Source organism: Nannospalax galili, unplaced genomic scaffold (genome assembly GCF_000622305.1).
Source record: "Nannospalax galili isolate Female #2095 unplaced genomic scaffold, S.galili_v1.0 scaffold116, whole genome shotgun sequence".
NCBI classification, from domain to species: domain Eukaryota; kingdom Metazoa; phylum Chordata; class Mammalia; order Rodentia; family Spalacidae; genus Nannospalax; species Nannospalax galili.
In genome coordinates, this window is record NW_008340206.1 from 3,729,353 (window position 1) to 3,743,973 (window position 14,621).

Sequence of the window (14,621 nt, forward strand, 5' to 3'; positions counted from 1 at the left end):
AATTGATCAAGTTTGAATCCTGAACAGAAAAATTAGTTGAAAAAGACCACCAGGCAAACTAAACAGTCAAGATTAAGTTACTTCTAAACTCCACTGTAATCTAATGCTACTTGTTTTCAGAAAGGAAAAAAAAAAAACCTGATCTCTTGAGAAAGATGAGTCTCCTGAACAGCGAAAACACACAGGTAAAATTAAAGTCTGCTGTTGTTTCCTGAGGGAAGGGAGGGTTGAAAAACAGCTGAGACACAAAATCAAGGATGGTCAGCAAGGCCAAAGATCAGAGCCAAAAGATTAAAAGGGAGGTGCAGTCACACTTGCGTTACACCAATTTAAAGTGACCATGCAGCGGAGATGGCAGGCTATCCAACGCGACCACTGGAACTGGCTTTGATCTCCCACGAGTTGGAAGATCAGTGCAAACAACAGCAAGAAATAACAGAAAGAAGAAAATACAAGACACCTACGATCTTTGATTCAGAAGCCAGAAAGTCTCACCACCTCACACGCCGCAAGTCTCAGAGCTCATCGCAGAAGCTCAATTGATAATTGTTGAAATGTGAAAATATGGAAAGTTGCTAAAATAGTCAAACTGGACAAAAGCCCCAACTTTCAGAAAGAAAGAAGCAGTGTGTTGGAAGGTCAGCACTCTATCTCGCAAGGAGTCCTCACCTAGGGTGGAGGTGTCCCCACGGGCCCTCTGCCTACCCCACTGGGTGGAGGTGTGTCCCCACGGGCCCTCTGCCTACCCCACTGGGTGGGGGTGTCCCCACGTGCCCTCTGCCTACCCCACTGGGTGGAGGTGTCCCCACAGGCCCTCTGTCTACCCCACTGGGTGGAGGTGTCCCCACGGGCCCTCTGCCTACCCCACTGGGTGGAGGTGTGTCCCTACGGGCCCTCTGCCTACCCCACTGGGTGGAGGTGTGTCCCCATGGGTCTTCTGTCTACCCCACTGGGTGGAGGTGTCCCCACGGGTCCTCTGCCTACCCCACTGGGTGGAGGTGTATCCCTACAGGTTCTCTGTCTACCCCACTGGGTGGAGGTGTGTCCCTACAGGTTCTCTGTCTACCCACTGGGTGGAGGTGTGTCCTCACGGGCTCTCTGCCTACCCCACTGGGTGGAGGTGTGTCCCTACAGGTTCTGTCTACCCCACTGGGTGGAGGTGTGTCCCTACAGGTTCTCTGTCTACCCCACTGGGTGGAGGTGTGTCCCTACAGGTTCTCTGCCTATCCCACTGGGTGGAGGTGTGTCCCTACGGGTTCTCTGCCTACCCCACTGGGTGGAGGTGTATCCCTACAGGTTCTCTGCCTACCCCACTGGGTGGAGGTGTGTCCCCACGGGTCCTCTGCCTATCCCACTGGGTGGAGGTGTGTCCCTACAGGTTCTCTGCCTATCCCACTGGGTGGAGGTGTGTCCCTACAGGTTCTCTGCCTACCCCACTGGGTGGAGGTGTGTCCCTACGGGTTCTCTGCCTACCCCACTGGGTGGAGGTGTGTCCCCACGGGCCCTCTGCCTACCCCAGGGTGGAGGTGTGTCCCTACGGGTTCTCTGCCTACCCCACTGGGTGGAGGTGTGTCCCTACGGGTTCTCTGCCTATCCCACTGGGTGGAGGTGTGTCCCCACGGGTCCTCTGTCTACCCCACTGGGTGGAGGTGTGTCCCTACAGGTCCTCTGCCTACCACACTGGGTGGAGGTGTGTCCCCATGGGTCCTCTGCCTACCCCACTGGGTGGAGGTGTGTCCCCACAGGTCCTCTGCCTACCCCACTGGGTGAAGGTGTGTCCCCACGGGTCCTCTGCCTACCCCACTGGGTGGAGGTGTGTCCCCACGGGTCCTCTGCCTACCCCACTGGGTGGAGGTGTGTCCCCACGGGTCCTCTGCCTACCCCACTGGGTGGAGGTGTGTCCCTACAGGTTCTCTGCCTATCCCACTGGGTCTCTGTCTACCCCACTGGGTGGAGGTGTGTCCCCATGGGCCCTCTGCCTACCCCACTGGGTGGAGGTGTGTCCCCACGGGTCCTCTGCCTACCCCACTGAGTGAGAACCACACCAGACAACACACCAGATGAAGCAATGGGATTCAGGCAGCGACGTCTTCAGGTTCATCCTGAGTTAAGAACACTGTGCTGCTAGTTCAGCCCGTGAGCCCGGGATAGTTGCATTGATTGCCAACTTGTCAGCATCTGGAATCACCTGGAAGGTGGGCCTCTGAGAAGATCTGTGAGGGATTATCTTGACAAAATTGACTGAGTGTAAAGACCCATCTTTACTGTGGGTGGGACCATTCCCTGGGCAGGCCATCTTGGACCATAAACAAAGAAAAGTCAAGAGTAAAACTTTTTGGTATCGGGCCAGGCGCCTCCTCAGGGGGACCGGGCCTGCCCTCCATTCCTCACTCTCTGCTTCTTGACTGTGGATGCGGCCTGAGCAGCTCCCCCAAGCTCCTATGACTGCCCTGCCATGGTGGGCTGCAACCTGGGACTGTGACCCCAATAAACCCTCTCTCCCTTAAGCTCCTTTGGTCAGAGTATTTCATCATAGCAACAGGAAAAGAAACTGGGGCAGTGCCCACCCACCAAGAGAGGCCTCTCCAGCGGCTTCCAACTCCACCATTACACTCCTATGAAAATTTAGTTGGAAAAATCGTGATGCAAACTCAGTAAGTGGTTCAGTATCTGGACTCAAAAGGCTCAGAGCTTCTACCTCACTGTATTACCAACGGGAGACAATGGACCAGCACAAGGCTTACTGCTAGTAATTCCAAGTAGGCGAATCTCACATCCAGTATAAACAATCACACAAGGAAATACAATGAGAAGAGCTGGGGCTTTGAGACAACCACTTCCCGTTATTTATCAGCTGTATGTCTTCGGGCAACTTATTTAAATTCTCTGAATTTGCATTTCATCACCAATGAAATAAAGATTAAAAAAAAAAACAACAACAACCTTGCAGACAGAAACTCTCATTTAAATAATCTGTAGAGTTCAGTACAAAATGAGAAATTACTAATAATTTTAGTAATTAGGCTGTTTTTCAAAAATCACTATTAGTTTTATAATTAGCAACAAAACACTCAGGCACGTTCAGAGCCTTTTTAAGTTGGGGACCTGTGTGTGCACGTGTGTATGCATGTATGTGGTATGTGTGTGTACATGTGTGCATGTGTGTATGTTGTGCATAGTGTATGTGTGGCTGGGCATGTGTGTGTGTAAACATGTGCCTGTGGGCGTGTGCATGTGGAGGCCATAGGTCAACGTCAGGTGTCTTCCTCACTCTCCACCTACTTTTTCTGAAACAAGGTCTCTCACTGAGCCCAGAGCTCATCGATTAGCTAGAGAGCTCTGGGTGTCTGGCTGTCTCAGTGTCCCCCACACCCAGTGCTAGAGTTAGAGACACACATCACCATGCCTGGCTTTTTACATGGATGGTAGGATCTGAACTCGGGTCTTCATGCTTGCACAGGAAAGTGCTCTACCCAATGAGCCATCTCCCAACCTAAGCTGAAGGCCTTGTGCAGCAACAACGTTTGCACAATGGTGAGGTATACCCTGCTTCCAGACTGGGAACATGCCAGAGTGCTTCTGTAAGTACTCAAAGGTATTTATTATGAAGATGAATGACAGTCTAACAAATTTTCTTAGCAGATCTTGTCCTGGCTGCTTTAGCATCTCTTTTGTCATTAAAATAGAAAGGAAGGCCTGGTCTGACAGAGTGCAACTTAAATTGACTTTTAGGATAGAAAGTAACAGTTAATCTTATTTCTTTTAACCCAGAATTGTTACCAAAACAATGTAGATCTTCGGTAGGAAACTTCATTAGAATTGCAAAGAACAGTGATCAGAGATAATTTGCTAAAATGCCCCTCAGTTTAGGCTGACAGCTCAGCATGAGAACAGTAAGCGATCTAGGCTTACACACATACATGAAAAGATAAAGACTGTTAAAAGGTATTCTTGTTCCACAATAAAAGGAAGACTTAAATATTCTCAGCGAGCATTTTCGAGCTGCTACCACTGTGTTAGGACCAGAAAAATTGACTTCTGGCCTCTGTGCTGTTTGCAGTCTCCCAGGTCAGACAACTTAATGAACCATCCAGGCCACAGTCCTTGCTGGCCCAACCCCGACACAGGTGCCTGGGCCTCTTTCCATGCAGTTCAGTCTCCACTGTGTGACCAAAGTAATTTTTCTAAAACCTGCCTCATCTGGTTAAACTTTCTTTGGCCTCCACTGACCTGAGAACAACATCCGGAAGACTTTGCATGAAAGGCCACCATCTGCCCCTCTGGTCCTTCTCCAACCCTACCTAGTCTTGCTCTTTTGCATACTGTTTCTGAAAGCAGCTAGTGATGCCTGTCACATAGGCAAACACCAAGACTTGAATCTTTGAGCTCTGTTTTATTCAGAGAGCCAGCAATCTGAGAAGACAGTGGATATCTTCCATCTTACCTTTAGCCAGTAGATTACAAAAGATGGAGAAACAGTCAGCCAGTCATTTCAGAGTGCAGCCTTGCCCCTCGGGTCAGGTGGTCGGTCTTACCCCTGAGATTTATAAAGTTGGTGCTTTTCGCCTTCTGTCTCCTCTGTACGGTGGGGGAGGTTCACAAACACAAGGTCACTGACTCTTGCATTCCTCCTGAACTTGTGGAGGACATCTAGATTGAAGGTCAACTCAGAGAAAACGAACCATTATATATAGACAGCCTTATAGAGACAGATAAGAGGAGTCATCACAAGAATCTGCTCACATGGTTGCAGGGGCTAAGTCCCAGAAACTGCTCTCTGCAAGTTGGAGAACAGGAAATCTCAGAGTACAACTGTCCTAGTTTGTTCTTCATTGCTGTGACAAAATACTCTGACCACTACCAACTTGGGGAGGAAAGGGTTTATTTAGCTTACATATCCTAAGTCACAGTTCACCAGACTTACTGTCCTCCAGGGAGCAGCCCAGGGACTAGGTAGCCTAAATGTCAACTCAGTTGTGGATTAGCTGTGGAACAGTGAGGCCACCAGCCAGCTATCGTCCCCACCACAGGAAGCATAGCCACCAAAGTAGGTAGATTTTGCCTGCCTCACCAGTCACTTCTCTACCAGGTCTGACAAGTGGCACATCCATGGCTCCCATGAGCGTCCCTTTCTGAGGGAAACAAGGGAGGCAGGTTGGAGAAATGACTTACAGCTGCCACGCTGTACCTGCTATCACAGTGGATATTATCCTTGCCTTCCTGTTCTTCCCTTTGCACGCTCCCTTCACCCTTCCCTGGAGTGCCTGGTAGCGAGGGGAGTTTCAAAACTGTTTTACGGTTTTACCAAAGTCTCAGCCAGAATCACAGCGAATTTCTGAGCCAAAGTTGCCCACAAGAGAAGCCATGTGTCCTTATGAACAGTCTACGCCAGCGGCCTCCCTGCACTCGTCACTTTACGGAAAGTCAAATGGAGACGTGCTGCCTTGGTGTGAGCACCATTCAGGATGCCAACTGGGGCTGCCAGTCAGTTCTGCCCCTGGGACCCTGGGAGACCTGAGCAGTGCACTCTCGCAGAAGCCTTATCAGAGTATCAATCTGACTCACAGGACGCAGAGATTATACTCAATATCCAGCCTCCTTCATGTCAATGACACACGTGATCACGAAACACAGGCAAAGCAGGAGGAAGTGTGGCCCTACAACCCAGACACACACCTCCCTATTGTGTCAGCCCATAGTGAAGCATTGCTTCCTTCCACAACTCCCCAAACTAGGTTACTTGTCTCTATTGTGAGCTGCAACAGTCCCGTCATGCTTTCCCAACCATGGAACGGAACGTATCATCTCTTTCTGTCTGGCCTTTCTCCTTCACCAAATTATAAGCTGAGAGAACAAAGTTGGTAATTTTCACTAGAGAGAAAAGGAGAGAGAGAAAGAAAGAGAGCAAGAAAGAAAGCTTGAGTGTATCTTGCTCACCATGTGGAATGCAATGACTGTGCAACATTAGTGCTACATGGTCAGGACTTAGACATTCAGTTAATGAATTATAGACAAAATGTGATGGAGTCCCAGAGGAAGGAGCCATTGATTGTCTGGAAGGGAGATGGGGTAAGTATTCACCAAGACACTGAAAAATGAATTGTGCCCAGCAGCAGGCTCCAGTTCTCACAAGTTTGAGTTCTGATCTAGTCTTCTCTGACTTCTGCAGACAGCGGCAGACACCAAGACAGAATGAACACACATGGGGATGGGGTGAAATCTATTTCTTTCTCTAGAGAGGAATGAATTCTAAAGCTTTAAGTTCTAGAAAATGAGATGTCGTTTCAGAAGAGATACATTTGTATTGCAAAGACCTCAGGTCTAGATAGGATGGAAAGAAGACTCTTACCTTACAAACCTTTGTGGTTTTCCTTTCCATAAGCATTTAGCATGAATGACTGTAGCCAGAGGAGCATATTGGTCCCCATTCTCTCCCGAGAATTCCTTTTTCCTCAAAGTACCAACAGTAATGAAACCCTAATAATCAGCATCTAATCATTTTAAAGTTCGTGCTGATTTATGCATTCATTACAGATATTACTTATCAAAGCAAAACAGAAAGCAGATAGACCCCCACCTCCAGGGGACACGTATCTCTGATGAGGTACAGCCTGCAGCCACAGTAAAGAAGTCTTCACATCATGCTGCTTCCCAAAGCATCAAGAGACACATCACGCAGGCATCCTCCTTGCTCCGTGCCTTGCCTGGAGAAAGAGTGAGTCACCTCGATCTCGTATGCCACCTGGCATCTGCTTCACAAAGAAAACTCTTCTCGTGTTATTTTTTTCAGTTGGTCTACAAAATAATGGGTTTCCTTAAGCCATTTTCATGCACGCGCATCACTCTGCTCTGCTCCTCATTCTCTTTCCTTGTCCTCCAACCTTCCTGCCAACCTCATTCCTAAAATAGTCCTCCTTCTGTTTTCAAGTCAAGTGCACGTGTGTGGTGTGTAACTGTGCACACCTGAACGTGCTGAAGCCAGAGGAGGATGTGGAGTGTCTTCCTCTATCACTCTGCCTCACTCCCTTGAGACAGGGTCTCTCACTGACCCCAGAGCTAAGCTGACAGCCAGCGAGCTCCAGCAATCATCCTGTCTCTGTCCCACACAGTGCTGGGTTACAGGTGCACAGGGCCACGCCCAACATTTTACATGGGTGCTAGAAATTCTAACTCAGATCCTCATGCTTGCACAGCAAGTGCTTTTAGTGACTCATCTCTCCATATGAGAGAAAACTTGCAATATATGTGGTTTTGAGTCTGATTTATTTTACTTAACTTGAGGAACTCTAGTGCCATCTATTTGTCCACAAATAACATTCCATTTTGCTTTGCAGCTGAATAAAAATCTATCAGATATATATATCACATCTTCCTTAAGATTCTGTTTTATTTTTTGAATCATGAGTATGTGAGTGTGCGCATGTGAATGTCAGGTGCCATTGAAACCAGAGGCATCAGGTTCCCTGGAGCTGGAGTTACAGGTGGGTGAGGTGGGTAAGCCCCCCGATGTGGATGCTAGGGATGGAACCCAGGTCCTCTGCAAGGGCGGCAAGGTCTCTTAACCACTGAGGCATCTCTCCAACCTCTACCACATTTTCTTTATCTATTCATCTCTCTCTCTGTCTTTTGTGTGTGTGACAAAGGGCGGGGGGACGACCTGTAGCCCCAGCTTGCCTGGAATTCTCTATGTAGACCAGGCTGGCCTCAAGTTCACAGAGATCAGCCTGCCTCTACCTCCACACAAAGGACAGAATCTTGGGCTCTAAGATCTGATGAGAAAGTCCTCAGCTTTCTTTACAGACAAGATAAACGCTCATAGATGACGGCACCTCCAAACCACCTTTTAAAGCAAATGTTGAGTATAAATCACAAACAGATTGGCACTGATGGGAAGTGATTCTGCTGCTGCCTGTTCAGGGAATCCATTCTAGACCATTTCATCCACGGAGAGTTTCCCCTGAAATCACGAAATTCAAACCATGACTATCAAATATCCTTTGATGTCTTGGGTTTTCATGATTGAAAAATCCTGTGCCTTTTCTGCTACATTAAATAAAAATGGAAAAGTAAAGTGGCTGGATGAATAGTGGCATGAAATTTCTTTCAACTCAGCACGAATCCACAGAAACCAGAAACATGAAAAGTTTGGCAGTTTAAAAAGAGACTGGCCTTGTTAACGAGAAACAGAAAGCCTGACTAACTTGAAATTAACCTTTTAGATCTTGCATGATAGAAACATACCCACAGTGTCTGCCTTAAAAACAGTATTTTCTACATGGGATGTTTTTAAATCAAAGCACAAAAGTATGTCCTAGAAACAAGAACAGTGTCTTGCCAGGTATGGTGGCACACACCTTTAATCCAGCACTCTGGAGGTAGAGGCAGGCAGAGCTCTGTGAGTTCAAGGCCAGCCTGGTCTACACGGTGAGTTCCATGTCAGCTGGGGATACAGGGAGACCCTGTCTCAGAGAAAAAAGACCAGAAAACAAAAAGAAAGAAAAGAACAGTATCTTGGTATAACGTAGCACTTCCTGAACAATGGCTGGAAAGGGGACTGAGCATAACTAAGAGCATTCCTCTGGGCTGAGAGATGCTCAGCGGTTAAAATCACTGGCTACTCTTGTAGAGGACCCAGGTTCAGTTCTAGCACCCACATGGCATCTAACCACCATTTGTAACTCCAGTTCCAGGGGATCCAGCATCTTTCTTTGGCCTCTGTGGGCACTGCATGACAGGGGTCCCCTTACATATACACAGGAAAAGTACTCATACACACAAATAAAAATAAACCAATTTTATCTAGTGCCAGCTGACCTGAAACTCACTATGTACAACAGGCTGGACTTGAGCTCACAGAGATCTGTCTGCCTCTGCCTTCTGAGTGCTGGGATTAAAGGCATGGGCCACCACACCAGGCTAAATCATTTTTTTAAAAATTTTAAAAGAACATACCTGAAAGGCAGGAGATGAACAGCAAAAACACAGATGAAAACTGAAGCTTAATACATAATCTAATCTGTGAAGGGCCCTCTAATTTATTTATACACACATGCACGCACACATGCACGCAGGCCTGCACAGTCACAGGAAGGAATTTCAGAAGAAATAACCCCTGTATGAGCTCTAGTGTCTTACTGTCTCCTTTAAATACCTGGTGGCCACTCCCATTACGGAACAACTGGAGTTCAATTTCCTGCCCTTCTCTACCTGCATCTGATCCTCTTGTGAACAGCTCTCCTCTTTTCCTGAATGCCTCGTTGTAAGAGGCAGCCCAGAGATGCATCATTCCATTCAACAAGTACACTCTGGCCACTCCCATGGTGCTGGTCCTTGGGCGAGGTTTCAAGGGCACAAGTCAAATAAAACTTGGTCTTATTTCACAGGGCAAAAAAGAAGAAAAAGCCTGAATCGCTATCTGCCTAGAATCCTGCCCTTCTGGGAACAGTAACCTGCTTAAGTATCTGGAAAACATAGGGGCTAGGGATGGAGCTCAGTTTGTACAATGTGTGCTTAGCATGCATGAAGCCCTGGGCTCAACACCTGCGACCACATAACCTGTGCATGGTGGTGCATGCCTGTAATCCCAGCACTGGAGGTGAAAGAAAAGAACCACCTAGAAGGTGTTCCTCGCTTCTCTATGCATGGTTCACGTAATCTCTTCCCAGTTCTGCTTAATCTCGTACCCCTGCAGTCGATTGATCTAGGAATGGACTCCTGGTTCAACCCAAACCAACCAAAGTCACTAACAGTGAGAACAACCCATCCTTTCTGAAAATAAAAGTTATAAAATCCACAACTTGAGCCAATGTTTCCCAAAGCACTCAAGATGGATTATGAGAGGAAATAAAGTCATAGCAGGAACATTGCTTAGGGGGAGAGAGAAGCATGGTCTGAGGAAATCCTAATATTCCTTAAATGGCTGGTGTGTGCGTGGTATAAGATGGTGTGGAAGAATGAACAGTGAAAACAGGCTAGGGGTCAGGCATGAAAGTCCGTATATCTAGCCAAAACTTGCCTTATCTTAACTGGTAAGGAAGCAATGTCCTAATTACCTCCTTCCCGTGGTCCCAGCAGGTGAGTGCCTCCCATGTGTACACCCATCTTTTTCCCTCCCATGTCTTCCAGAAACACATCATTCGCTCCCTCTTCCTGGTCTTCTCTCTGTTCTCGCCGTGGGAGGCCACTCTGGGCCAGGTGCCCATTGCCTCAGCTTCCTGACTGTCCCCAGCTCCTGCTCCTCTTGACAACCTGCCTTGCCGCCCCTTTCTTCTCTCTTCAGTTTCTGGTAACATCTTTTTAAAATTATCACCACTGGGAATGACTGGAAATGAATATTAACTGTCACTTATAGAAACTGTGAATTCAAAGTCTGTTGTATAGCAGTTTCTTCCTTCAGGAGCAAGGGGAGGCTCAGGAGACCCCCAAGATAAATAAAACATCACGTCTGGAAAAGCAGAAACTTCCAAGATTCTGGAAGTTTCCTCCCCAGCTTTATAGAAGGACTAAACTACTGGGAGAGGAGATTGTGACTAGCCAAGCTGCAGAGATCTCCCAGGCTTCCCAAATGCCTGTGAACTGAGCAGAGCTGTCGCCCATGTTGGGGTAGGCCTTTCGGTGACGCAGCTGCTTTTGAGTCTCTGCTCCTATAAACTCTTTGGTTCTCCAAGCTGGTCTTCAGTATAATCATTAGTTTTATTTGTTATGGGTTCCGTTTCTGGGATGAGGGGTATATGTGTGTCTGTCTGTCTGTCTGTCTGTGGCGTGTGTATATAATGTATATTTGTGTGTGTGTGTGTATGTGTGGTATGTGTATATGTGGTGTGTGTGTCTGTGTATATGTGGTGTCTGTGGATGTGTGTCTGTGTGTGTATCTTTATGTGTGGTATGTGTATGTGTGGTGTGTGTGTCTGTTATTAGGGTTCGAGAATTGAGAATAATTCCCACAGATACAAAAAAGATTATACAGAAAGTTTATTCAGGAATTTAAAGTAAAAACAACCAAATGGTGGCTAGCTGGGCACAGACTACATGAGCCAAAGATGGAGTCTGGCCCGGAACAATAGCAGGCAGGGCCTTTTATTGGGGCACTCCACAGAAACACGCATGTGCCAAGCATCTTTTAAAATAACTGGATGTCCCCATATCCTGTGTACGGGGAAAGTCGTGATTGGGAGGGGCTATCTTCAGGGCATTGGAATGTGCTGACTGATATCTTTTAGGGCCAGAAGTTTTTGTTCATACCTTATAAGGCTTTTACATGTCCAGGGCTTGCTTAATTTAAAGCTTGGGGGAGGGGGGAATGGCGGTAGCAACTGGAAGATTTATAATATGCCTGAGCTTGTCCAGGCTTGTCTGAAGAAGCTAGCCAAAATGGAGTCAGAGCATCCTGTCTCTTCATCTGTGTGTCTGTGGTGTGTGTGTATAATGTGTGTCTGTGTGTATGTCTGTGTCTCCCAATTGGATAGTTCCTCCAAGGGGTGGGGCCTGTCATGGAGGGTAGACAACTGAGGGGCTGCTGGGAGCCATCTTGAAACAGAAGCCATGAGTGGTGGGGAAGCTCATGGCAGCAGCTCAAGGACAGAATGACCTGACACTTATGGACCTGGGGCAAGATCGCTGGCCCCTGAGGTGTGAATGGATGTTAACGATGATACGGACATGGCGCGGTTTGGTATGGTGGGCTCTGAACCGCTAGGCACTGGGTACTTAATCCTTTGTAAGTTACTCCCCTCTCCTCTCACCACAATAGTAATAAATGCACATAAAGACATGTTATATGGTTAGCTTGATAGCACAAAAGACTCAGAGAGCACTCAGGCGACAGTCTGTATGTGTGTGTCTGTGTATCTGTGTGTATGTGGTGTGTGTGTATAATGTGTGTCTGTATGTGTCTGTGTGTGTGTGTGTGTGTGTGTGTGTGTGTGTGTGTGTGTGTGTGTGTGTGTGTGTGTTCTCCATAGGAAAGCAGAAACCTGACTGGAGCGCTTCTCCATAGGAAAGCAGAAACCTGACTGGAGCAAGGACAGGAAATTTGACATTCCCGCTGGGGGAGGAGGCAGACCATCTTGCATAAAGTGAAAGTAATTGGAACACAGCTGAATGTAGTCTGGGGCCTCCTTGCCTGTCTGGGGTACCTACTCTGACTATCTGCCTAATTCAAACTACCTCCTATTCTCCTTCAATGTTATATAGACAGAGTAAAGGGGGAAAGGAGAGGCAAAATGTTCTCAGAGATTTTTTTTTCCTGTTAGAATATTAGTTTCTTAAGAAGAGCAACCTGTGTATTCAGCAAGAACTGAGAATATGGTGGGAATCTGACAAGCCCACAGTGACGGTCCTCCCTGGCATAAATGATACACAAGGAAACGCTGACCATGCCCAGAGGCCGACAGGATGCTCAGCAGCATGAATGAAGCCCCTAGCCACCACCCTGTCAGCAGAGTGAGCTGCACAGGGGATTTATGGAAAGGGAAAGGCCCTGGCCAGGTGCAGAAGCAGCTGTCTAACTGCTCCCCAGCCCATAGCCCTCTGGTGTGTGGGGAAACTGAGCATAAATAACACACAAGTTCACAGGCCATCCACTTGAACTTCAGGCTTTCTCCCATCACCAGCTACACTGGTGAAAAGTTTAAGATAAGGGCAATGTGACTCCTATGATTCACATAATGAGACACAGGGTCAGATGGTTCCATTCTTAGCAAGGACTATTGCGATCACCCCAATAAAGGTAGTGACCAAAAGAGATGTTTCCCTTTTTTGTTTTGAGGCAGGGTCTCACTATGTAGAACAAGCTGACCTTGACCTCACGGAGATTTGCCTGCCTCTACTTTCCCAGAGCTGGAATTAAAGTCTTGAGATACTATTCCTGGTGAGCTGTTTCCATTTTTAAAGTCCATTTCCCAAGGCTGGAGAGGTAGCTCAGCAGTTAAAAGCACTGGCTACTCTTGCAGAGTACCCAGGTATGAGTCCCAGCACCCACATGGTGGCTAACAATCATCTATAACTCCAGTTCCGGGGGATCCAATGCCCTTTACTGGTTTCCATGGGCATTGCACACACCTGTGGTGCACCTATACAGGCAAAATACTTATACACATAAAAATCAAAAGAATATTAAAGTCCATTTTCTTTTAGCAGTAGGGGTTGGCATTCCACAACATGCAAATGTCCTGTCTGCCAGAGCTTTCCATTTAAAGGTTTTTCCAGACATCACTGGCCTTTGCTTTAATCGGGTATTTCTTTGAAGACTGCAGAAGAGGGACTTTCCCTGTACCAATATCACATTGACCTGAAATTCTTCACTAAAGGAGAGCTTTCCTTTACAGCTTCCTAAAACTGCTGGCCAAGTACTTGGTACTTCCCTTCTGGTGACCAATTTTAGAGTGAAATGGAACAATAATATCATCTGCATTGACAGTAATTCTCTCTCTCCCTCCCTCCCTCCCTCCCTCCTTCTCTTCTTCTCCAGTCAACCACACTCATTACTTTAAGTTTAAATAGTTCCCCAATTGGCCAATAAGAGCCCTTCGGCTTGGTATGAACACGGTCACTGGCCTGTCTTGCTCAAAAACCCAACCCTCGGTTCATTCAGTATTTCTCCTGCCCCCAACCAGAGTCAGTCATTTCTCTATGGAGTTCTGAAGAACCCTTACATTTCTAAAACAAAAATATAATTAAGTGCCCCCAAAGCAATCAATACCAGCTAACACATTTAACAGAGCATAGTAAAATAATTTTCTAGTTCATTAATTAAAGTCTTGGTTGAGTTGTTTTTTTTTTTATCAAGAATAAATGTTTAAGGTAATGGGTTTTATCTTCAGTGAAATCATGACTCTCTGAGGAGTCAAGGAAATGATAAATGGGTAAACTCAGGGCTCTGGAACCTGCTCCTCACGGTGGAGTGTCAGGTTCAGTTCATAACTTCATGAGCAACCAAAACAGAGTCTCTATTAATCTGTCTTTCCCAAAGGACATATAAATGAAATTTAATTTGTTAACTTGCTAATTTCTCTTTGCTGCTGCCACAGTTAAATCAGGACATATCGATTACATCAGCATTCCTAAACTCTTAACGGGACTTTGCTCTAATTCTATTCTATACCCAACATATGGCTACTATAAAAAGAAAACAGAGGCCAGGACATGGCTCAGTGAGGAAAGGAATTGCCACCAGCCTGACAACCTGAGTCCAATCCCTGGGACTCACATGGTAGGAGAGAACTAATTCCCACAAGTTGTCCTCTGACCTTCACACATGTGCCTTGGCACACATGCGCAAGCACACACACAATAAATAAATAAATGTTAAAAAAATAAACGACTTAAATGAGAAAATCATGTGAACCAGAAATTTTCACTTTGCCTCACAATGAAGTTTTCATAAATCCCAAGAAATTCCCCAAGAGACAAAGTGCCACATTATTCTAAAAATATTCACATACCACATACCTTAGAGCTTAGTCAAGTTTGGCATTTAGTCAGTTACAATTATGTTGACAAACCAAGCAATTCTAGAGTGTAGTCATGAAGTCCTTAAACTTCATGATCAGATCATCTGGTGGTTTGAATCCCAGCTCCAAACCTTATGAACTATGCGCCCCAGGTAAATTCCTTTTTTTTTT